General features: G+C 36.7%; 1 pseudogene; it reads left to right on the top strand.

Moving 5' to 3' along the window:
• The first annotated feature begins 1,163 nt into the window (after positions 1 to 1,163).
• On the top strand, positions 1,164 to 9,229 carry LOC149188576 (putative LRR receptor-like serine/threonine-protein kinase At4g37250 pseudogene; annotated as a pseudogene).
• The last annotated feature ends 1,539 nt before the right edge of the window (positions 9,230 to 10,768 follow it).

Below are 10,768 nucleotides of genomic sequence, written 5' to 3'. Positions count from 1 at the left end.
TCTACGTTTGGGGTTATTAACATGTTTCCTCATGTCCAAGAAATACAAATTCTTAGATAAGATAAAGTAATTTTAGTTAATACATTGGAACCAAGTAAAGTGGTAAATATTTATTATTATTATTGTATTTTTAATTTATTTTTCTTATAAATCTATATATTCAAGAGAAATTTTAAAATTTTGTTATATATGTAGTGAAATTAGTTAATATTTTGTTTTTAAAGTTTTATAGGTTTTAATTTTTTCTTTTTTTCTTTTTTTCGATTTTTCTCATCTCTTTTTTTTTAACTCTTTAATTTATGTTTGATATGATAATGTGATTTAATGATGATATTTTAATGACTTTTTTATGCTTCTTTCTTCTTTTTTCTTTTTACATTCCCTTTATATTATTTCGAATTAAATATTTATTTTATTTTAAATATTTTATAATGTGATTTAATGTTGATATTTTAATGACTTTTTGCTTCTTCTTTTTTCTTTTTACTTGCCCTTTATATTATTTCGAAGACAATATTTAGATATTTACGCCGTAAGGTGTTTCCCTCTAAAGTGAACTTCCCTAAAATCCACTTGTCATTCCTGTGTCCCGTTAGATTATGTGTTAGACGATTAGAATATTGTTAATCGTTCGTTCAAGGGAAGGTAGTTGAGTGGTTGCAACTATTCACGATATTTGAAATAGTTGCAAACCCTCGCCTAAATGCTTCTAGATCGGAGCCTAAAAGATTTTCTTGGGGTACCCTTTTCATCTTCTCTGCTCTTGCTTCCCATGCTGCCTAACAGACCTATGAAACGGGCTCCATTGAATCTCTAGGGAAAACTTTATCCATGGCTTTCCTGAATGTAGAAATGAGATCCGGATCAAATAAGGTCAGAGATGAATCATCTGACGATGACTGCTACGTCCAAATGGTTTTCGTGATTGAATCTGCCGTCCAAATGGTTTTTGTGATTGAATCTGCAGGAGTTGAGGGCGAATCCGCCCAGAGGAAGAAAAGTCATTGAGAAATCCATTTCCGTTGTCTAAATTTTTCTTCAAATTCGTGTTGGGTGTTGTTGAAGACGCCTACGAATTTTCGTTTGCAATTTTTACGCCAGGGGTAACCTTGTGCCTTTGACTGGACCCATTCCATAGTTTGGAGCTCTTTTGCGTCAGAAAAATGATGCTGACAAATTTATGTTCAATTCCTTCAACACTCTCGGATCCTCCAAAAATTAGCTCACCTTCACCAATTGCAGCCATGCCTATTATCAAAAAGGGAAAAGGTCTGAGTAAAGGCACCATAGCTGCCATTGTAGTTGGTGATTTTGCAGGGATAAGCCTCCTTTGTGCAGTTTTTATGTACCGTTACTAGGGAATAAGAAGAAAGAAGGAGTCAGAGGATGGGCCTAATACGAGGAATATCCAGTTGGATGACAATGGAGATTGTTCTTCCAATTCGGGTAGAGTTGGATGTCTCTGACTTAAAAAAGTTGATGAGAGCTCAGATGGAAGTGTCTCGGACAATGGAGATCAACAACAAGGAACTATTGTGACATTAAATGGAGATCTTGACATGGAATTAGATGAGCTACGCAGAGCCTCTGTATATATATTGGGTGCGAGTGGTTATACTATATTGTATAAGGCAGTTCTAGAAGATGGGCTGACTTTTGCAATAAGGCGACTTGGTGATGGTGGTTTGGAAAGGTACAAGGATTTTGAAGCAGAGGCTAAAGCAATCAGTAGGGTTAAACATCCCAACATTGTTCGCCTCCGGGCTTTCTATTGGGGTATAGAGGAAAAACTGTTGGTTTATGACTACATTCCACATGGAAGCTTGGCAAATGCCTATTATGGTGGGTTGTCTTGTTCTCTTTTTTCCATTTCATGTATATCTGTAGGAAATGTCGTTCAATTCGTTTCTGCATGGTTGTTTTTTTTTTTTTTTACAAAGATAGCCCTTCAATCTCTTGCATATTATGAGTTTCTTATGGATTTCATGATCTCCTCTCTTTAGCTACTGTTGGTAATCACAACCCTGCATATTATGAGTTCCTTATGGATTTTGCAACATGGGGTCAAAACTTTGTTGATGGCAAGCATTGCCTTTTGCGCATCGTAGATCCTACTCTTCGACCAGAGGTTGAAGGAAGGGAAGAAATATCAATGTCTGTTGGGATTGCATTGAATTGTGCTTCTACTTCCCCTCAAAAGAGACCATCAATGAAGGAGGTATTGCATTTTCTAGAAAAAATGCCATCATCCACAATCCATTAACCAATTCTTTCTTCCTATGTGGCATCCTTGCTTTGACATAAGTTGGACAAAGATGAGGACTTAGACCCACATTCCATATTCAACAGCTCTACTTAGACATTGACCTAACTGATATAGACACCTCTATGATTGGGACTCAGCAACATACAAACTCTGCTGTCAACTAATCTGCTTATGAAATGGCCAGAGTCTTCTTAAAAATTTCAATATTTCTATAGTTGAGGATTGTAGCAAAGCTCAAGGATCAAACTTAACTCCATGCTTATGAGGCATACGCGTTCTCACAGTTTACTTGTAGCTCATTCTCAGTTTTAATGGGAAGATGATATATGGTGTATTATTGTTGCAGTGGCAGGGGATGGATTTTAATTGCTGGTTGGACCAAAAGAAATTGATGCAAATCAATATTGAAAATTAGATTTATTGGTTCCGCTATATTTTGCATATACAAAGAAGAAACTGCTCTTTTTTCAAGTTAGAATATTTATATATACATGTTCATCTCAGCAACAAATGATAATTTATCAAAACCATGAGAATGCTACACAGCTTCCTTCACAAGCCTTCTTAGGAAGACCATGAAATAAGACAAGTGACCCTGTGCTTGTATTTGTATCTTATTCTACATAACATCTTCTTACTTAGCTGGAGAACAATTAGCTGTAGTATTTATATCAGTTTCTATGGAATGTTTCTTCTGTTATATATTGAACAGGTCCGTTATACCATATTCCTTGTAAGCCATATTTTATTGATGACTGCATTAATTACTTCAGTTTGGAGACTGAACACATCATAATGACTCAATTAATTACATTACAATATTGGGATATTGTGTTGCATCATAACAGTATGGATTGAATTGATGGGAAAATTACATTGTATTGTTATTGTTTTGCATATTATGAGTTTCTTATGGATTCCACAATCTCCCCTGTTTAGCTATTGTTGGTAATCACAAGCCTGCATATAATGAGTTCCTTATGGATTCCACACTTTTCCCATGTTTAGCTACTGTTGGTAACCACTAGATATTCAATTACATTTGATATTGAGAATTCCTTGAGCATTTGCACTAAAGCATCTTCTAACCAAGCTAATCCTTGGGACTATCTCTGCTAGATTGTTATCAACTAACCTTGGTGGCATTTGATATTATAGTGAATTTTCATTTGCTACTATTCCAAATACTCTACAGGCGTATTCAGAAGTATCCCACTGGCTTGGTAATTGCTCAAGTCCCTAAAATTGAAGCCATCACCAGTGAGGCTGATTTCTCCATGCCTTTTAGAATGACTGTGTATGGAACTGTAGACCTTGAAAGTCTTTTCTATATTTTCTGAAGGATACAAACACCAGGAATAAGAAAATGAAGGAAAGTGAAAGTTGCAGGTTTTTTTTGGCAGAAGCATCATAGATGTGAACGAAGGTTGTTACATCAAAGAACTAAAGAGCGATTATACAAGATCCCCATCTCTATATAAGCAAGGAGAGCTAGAATATAGAGTTTGGTTCCAACTTCAAGAAATATAACTTTGAAAGTGAAAACGAGAAGTTTAGGAATAGGAATCAACTTTCTGTGATGTCTCAAATTATTTGGGATTCTTCATCTTTGTTGCATCATATAATAATTTATTAAAGATAACAAATCAGTGAATCTTGTTCAGATTCTGTGCAGAGTCTATCCCTGTTTTCATGAAAGGAAGTTTGTTCATGGAAATGTTAAGCCAAGCAACATCCTTCTGGGCTTTGACATGGAGCCATACATAGTAGATTTTGGGCTAGAAAAGCTACTGGACACTGCCAGTGTCAAGTATAGTAGCTCTGCTATCCACCTAAGGAACCTTGAAGGTATATTTTCAGGGAGCAAATGCTCCACTGGCTCCCGCGATAGCCTGCAAACAACACCTGATTTGCTGGGCAGTCCAAGCACATCCAAGAACTTTGTATCTCCTTACCAGGCCCCAGAGGCATTGAAAACTCTCAAACACAACCAAAAGTGGGATGTTTATTCCTTTGGGGTTATATTTCTGGAGATTCTTACTGGGAAGCCACCATCAGATAAGGATTTTGCAGCATGGGGTCAAAACTTTGTTGATGACAAGCATCACCTTTTGCGCATCATAGATCCTACTCTTCGACCAGAGGTTGAAGGAAGGGAAGAAATCTCAGTGTCTGTGGGGATTGCATTGAATTGTGCTTTTGCTTCCCCTCAAAAGAGACCATCAATGAAGGAGGTATTGCATTTTCTAGAAAAATATGCCATCATCCACAACCGATTATAACCAATTCTTTATTCCTATGTAGCATCCTTGCTTTGACATAAGTTGGACAGAGATGAGGACTTACACCCACATTCCATATTCAAAAACTCTACTTAGACATTGACATAACTCATATAGACACCTCTATGATTGGGACTCAGCAACAGACAAACTTTGTTGTCAACTCAGCTGCTTATGAAATGGCCAGAGTCTTCTTAAAAATTTCAATATTTAGGCCAATAGGCCTTCCTTTGAGTGAGCTTTTCGTTTACACTTTGTTTCTATGTTTGACAGCTGGTGTTCACCTTCAACTGGCATATGGTTGACATCTGTCGTGCAACTTCATTTCTTTTTCTCCTCTTCCTGTTTTCTTCCACGACCATTTATGTTCTTCTTGTTTCCGCTTTCTGCTCTTCCTATTCTCTTCCACGCCCTGTTGCAATAATGTTTTCGTGCTATTCCACTAACTACTGCAATAATGTGTCCCGTTTATGCTATGCAATCTGTTGTGCATGACCTACTGTGTTGTATGGATCAATTTCGAGAAAACACTGACGACACAAATTGACAGAACAGGGGGCGCAAACCCTACTTGGAACGAAAAGGCCATATTCAGAGTGGAAGAGAGTTTTCTCCGATGTGAAACCTCTGCTGTGATGATGGAGATATACTGCATGGGTTGCCTCAGGGATACCCTGTTAGGCACTGTGAGGGTCTTGCTTTCCACTCTCCTAAAGGGCTACGGGAGCACAGATTTCAGTGGGATGAGTTTCTTGGCACTGCAGGTCCGTCGTCCTTCTAGTCGCCCACAGGGCATTCTCAACCTTGGCACCATGATTCTTGATGGAGTAGATCTTCACAGAATGAACAGATTCATCCCTACAACTGGGGGGCTGTGGGTTTCAGAGATTTGATGGGGAATGCTGTTGAACCCAGGCCTTCGTTTGTGGGAAAATTACTATCCATTAAACCTAATAATGTTTTTGAAGCCCAAGAACAATAATCCCGATGTTAAGACTTCAACAGTAGTGCATGCAAGGAACAGGGCAAAGATCAAGAAAAGCAAAACGATGGTGGTGAGATGGTTGAGAAGGAGAATAAGAAAGCTGTTGGTTGCTATCAGGTTCTCATGGCCCCAAAATTGAAAAGGAATAAAGTTGGATTGAGGAATGGGGCTACAAAAATTCATCTCAGTCCATCTGTGCCAAGGAAGATCAAGATCCTGCTTTGGCTTACAACAAAGCAATAGAAATTTATGCATAATGTTATCATCAATAATATTATTGTGCAAGAATACGTTGGTTTTCTGTTATTATATTCTTTGTGCAAGTGCCTTCAATTCCTAGTTGATTCTTGAAGTGCTTATTATGGCATACATAAATATTTTGAAAATCACGAGCCACTGTGGATGAAACACTGGTTTATGTAAAAGTTTGAATAGATATATGAATCTGAAAAGGGCAAGTTCAGTGCCTTCAGTCTGCTACTTCAATATATATTCTTAGCCTATGTGGATGAAACATTGGTTTGTGTAAAAGTTTGAATAGATATGAGTCTGAATTTTGCAATGGGCATGTTCAGTGCCTTCAGTCTGCTACTTTGATAGATACTCTTAGCCACTGTGGATCACAAATTGGTTTGTTTAAAAATTTGAATAGATATATAAGTCTCAAATGGGCAAGTTCAGTGCCTTCAGTCTTTGATATATACTACTCTTAGCCACTGTGGATGAAATATTGGTTTATGTAAACATAGATATATCATATATGAGTCTGAAATGGACAAATTTAGTGCCTTCAGTCTGCTGCTTTTGATATATATAGAGTATATATATTTGTTTACAGGATGATCACTGCATTTTTAACTTATGTCCTTCATTAATCAAATCGATCTTTCAAAGACACAATAGGCTTTCCTAATCTTGCAGAAAATGGTTTGTCCATATTAAGCCATAAGGATGAAAACCAAGCGAGATAATAATCAGCTGATGCAAGTGACTATTGTTGAAAAATATTTCTGACTCTCGTTTTACTTTGACATTATTTTATAATCAAGAAAATGTGGGAAAGAAGGCTATATTACAAGCCCATTAGATGAAGTTGGGTTAGATTTTATGGTTTGAAACTAACTCAACCGAAATTTTCTACATTGTTTTTATCAATATGAAAGCCTGAGAAGATAGGTGCAGGTGAAGCAATGGAGTTTTGAAATGGGTAGATTTTATAGTCTAACACTAAAAACCAAAATTTTCTACATTGCTTTTATCAATATGAGAGCCTGAGAAGATAGGTGCAGGTGAAGCAATGGAGTTTTGAAATGGGTAGATTTTATAATCTAAAACTAACTCAAGCAAAATTTTGTACATTGTTTTTATGAATATGAGAGCCTGAGACTATAGGTGTAGGTGAAGTAATGGAGTTTTGAAATGGAAATCACAACAATAAAATTCTAAAATGAAACAACAAATGGATTTGGTATAAATTTGTTTTTGTTTGTTCCATTATTGTTGTATCTATGGATGGGTTTTTCTGCTTCTTGGCTTTGATCATGACCATTTGGGGTGTCCTTCTGCACTGATTTCCATCTGCTTTCATCATCATGAGCTAGAGAGTCTATGATGAGTTTTGTCTTATAAGTCAGTTCTGTACAATGTTCAGATTTCAAAAGATTTCATTCATGGCGTTTCTTCTCCTGTAATTTCAATCAGGGTGGTCTTTGAATATTGTGTTTCCTTGTGCAGTAAATTCACTCTACATCATGGGGGAAGCTTACACACAACTGGAGCTTAACAACATCTCAGCTCAAGATTTGAGGGAGATGCATATTTTTGGCATGATGCAGACCTACTATGTTGTATGGATCAATTTTGAGAAAAAACTGATGACGCAAAGTGACAGAATAGGGGGTGCAAACCCTACTTGGAACGACAAGGCCATATTCAGAGTGGAAGAGAATTTTCTTCACTGTGAAACCTCTGCTATGATGATGGAGATATTGCCTTAGGGATACCCTGTTAGGCACTGTGAGGGTCTTGCTTTCCACTCTCCTCAAGGGCTGCGGGAGCACAGATTTCAGTGGGATGAGTTTCTTGGAACTGCAGGTCCGTCGTCCTTCTGGTCACCCACAGGGCATTCTCAACCTTGGCACCCTGATTCTTGATGGAGTAGATCTTCACAAAATGAACAGATTCATCCCTGCAACTAGGGGGGTTGTGGGTTTCAGAGATTTGATGGGGATCCTATCGAACCCAGGCCTTCGTTTGTGGGAAAATTACTATCCATTTAACCTAATAATGTTGTTGATGCCCAAGAACAGTGATCTTACTGTCAAGCCTTCAACAGTAGTGCATGCAAGGAACAGGGAAAAGATCAAGAAAAGCATAAAGATGGTGGTGAGATGGTTGAGAAGGAGAAGAAGAAAGCTGTTGGCTGCTATCAGATTCTCATGGCCCCATAATTGAAAAGGAATAAAGTTGGATTGAGGAATGGGGCTGCAAAAATTCATCTCAGTCCATTTGACAGTAACATCTGTGCCAAGGAAGATCAAGATCCTGCTTTGGCTTACAACAAAGCAATAGCAATTTATGCATAGTGTTATCATCAATAATATTATTGTGCAAGAATACGTTGGTTTTCTGTTATTATATTCTTTGTGCAAGTGCCTTCAATTCCTAGTTGATTCGTGAAGTGCTTATTATGGCATACATAAATATTTTGAAAATCACGAGCCACTATGGATGAAACAGTGGTTTATGTAAAAGTTTGAATAGATATATGAATCTGAAAAGGGCAAGTTCAGTGCCTTTAGTCTGCTACTTCGATATATATTCTTAGCCTATGTGGATGAACATTGGTTTGTGTAAAAGTTTGAATAGATATGACTCTGAATTTTGCAATGGGCATGTTCAGTGCCTTCAGTCTGCTACTTTGATAGATACTCTTAGCCACTGTGGATCACAAATTGGTTTGTTTAAAAAATTGAATAGATATATAAGTCTCAAATGGGCAAGTTCAGTGCCTTTAGTTTGCTACTTTGATATATACTCTTAGCCACTCTGGATGAAATATTGGTTTGTGTAGACATTTGAGTAGATATATGAGTGAATTGGGCAATTTTAGTGCCTTCAGTCTTTGATATATACTATGCTTAGCCACTGTGGATGAAATATTGGTTTATGTAAACATTTGAATAGATATATCATATATGAGTCTGAAATGGGCAAATTCAGTGCCTTCAATCTGCTGCTTTGATATATATAGAGTATATATATTTGTTTACAGGATGATCACTGCATTTTTAACTTATGTCCTTCATTAATCAAATTGATCTTTCAAAGACACAGTAGGCTTTCCTAATCTTGCAGAAAATGGTCTATCCATATTAAGTCACAAGGATGAAAACCAAGCGAGATAATAATCATCTGATGCAAGTGACTATTGTTGAAAAATATTTCTAACTCTCGTTTTACTTTGACATTATTTTATAATCAAGAAAATGTGGGAAAGAAGGATATATTACAAGCCCATTAGATGAAGTTGGGGTAGATTTTATGGTTTGAAACTAACTCAACCGAAAATTTCTACATTGTTTTATCAATATGAAAGCCTGATAAGATAGGTGCAAGTGAAGCAATGGAGTTTTGAAATCAATGAAGGAGATATTGCATTTTCTAGAAAAAATTCCATCATCCACAATCGATTAACCAATTCTTTCTTCCTATGTAGCATCCTTGATTTGACATAAGTTGGACAGAGATGAGGACTTACACCAACATTCCATATTCAACAGCTCTACTTAGACATTGACATAACTCATATAGACATCTCTATGATTGGGCAACAGACAAACTCTGCTCTCAACTCAGCTGCTTATGAAATGGCCAGAGTCTATTTAAAAATTTCAATATTTCTACAGTTGAGGATTGTAGAAAAGCTCAGGGATCAAACTTAACTCCATGCTTATGAGGCATCCACGTTCTCATAGTTTACTTGCAGCTCATTCTCAGTTTTAATGGGAAGGTGATATATGGTGTATTATTGTTGCAGTGACAGGGGATGGATTTTAATTGCTGGTTGGACCAAAAGAAATTGATGCAAATCAATATTAACTAGTTATTGATAATTTTGCCCACTGAGTTCCCTCAGGTCAAGTATAATGCTTTCCTTGATTATCAAAGAGTATTGATTCCTTTTCAATAGGAGTAGCATGTGAGTGTCAGTTTTATAAAGAAGATTCTTTTTATTATTAAATATAGATAGTTAGTTTCATTTTAAAGGGTTATAAATATGAGTTATAAATACAAGACTTAAAAGGTTGTAAATATTTCAAGGGTTGTAAATATGAGTTATTAATTGTTTTTACTCAAAACCTGATAAATAGCAATTTAGCAATTTCTTTTTAATTGAGTGACTCAAATTCATGTTTCTTTAGGTTGAAGGTAAACCCACTAAACTGGAAAAAATTGTGATTCCAATAATTAGAGGGATTGTCATCATGGGGTGATAAGAAATTTAATATTCCAAGAAGAGGAGGTAGTAGTAGATTCTAAATAAATTAGCAATGCAACAACATAAATGTTTGCAACAAATTTAGAGAGATCCACCTTGTTGAATAATGCACACACTACATGGATAATGGATTTCTGCACTTTATGCCTTACGGCGTTTTCTTTGCAACATCTGGTGCAAATGCTAGTTTAATTCTAATTGTGGTCAAGAATCTTGGAATAGTGGTCCCTCAACTTTGAGTTATAACCTCAAATTAATGATACTAAATAATTTGTTTAATTTATTATAACCTCCAATAAGTCGAAAATGTACGGATGCACCATTACAAATAAATATATGTATGGTTGTTTAATTAATCAAATTTGTATGGTGGTGATAAAAAAAATCAGCATTCAAAGGGTGGCTCAAGCAGAAACGATAATAGAAGGAATGATGTACGGTGGACTGGGGCGGGGAGCACGAGGCGATAATAAGTTACATAAGAGGTTATGGCTGTAGTGGTGGCCGTTGGTTGTTCGATGACAGGGAGCAAAAGAAGAGAACACCACGGGTTAACGCCGTGGTGGCTAGAAGAGAGAGCAAGTGGTTGGCAAAGGGATGAATGGATCAACGGACTGTGAGCAACACCAAAATCTATTAACAGAGGGTTAGTGTTTTCTGTCTGGTCAATGGCGGTGACTGTGTAATGTCTGTCTTTGGCTCCAATGATGATGGTTGTCGATATAAAGAGGTGG

The sequence above is a fragment of the Pinus tabuliformis genome, chromosome 3_1 (assembly GCF_031772625.1).
Source record: "Pinus tabuliformis cultivar Carrire ecotype Pingquan chromosome 3_1, CPIR1, whole genome shotgun sequence".
NCBI classification, from domain to species: Eukaryota; Viridiplantae; Streptophyta; class Pinopsida; order Pinales; family Pinaceae; genus Pinus; species Pinus tabuliformis.
The sequence above is the reverse complement of the archived record's forward strand: the minus strand, read 5'-3'. Positions and strand labels throughout refer to the sequence as shown.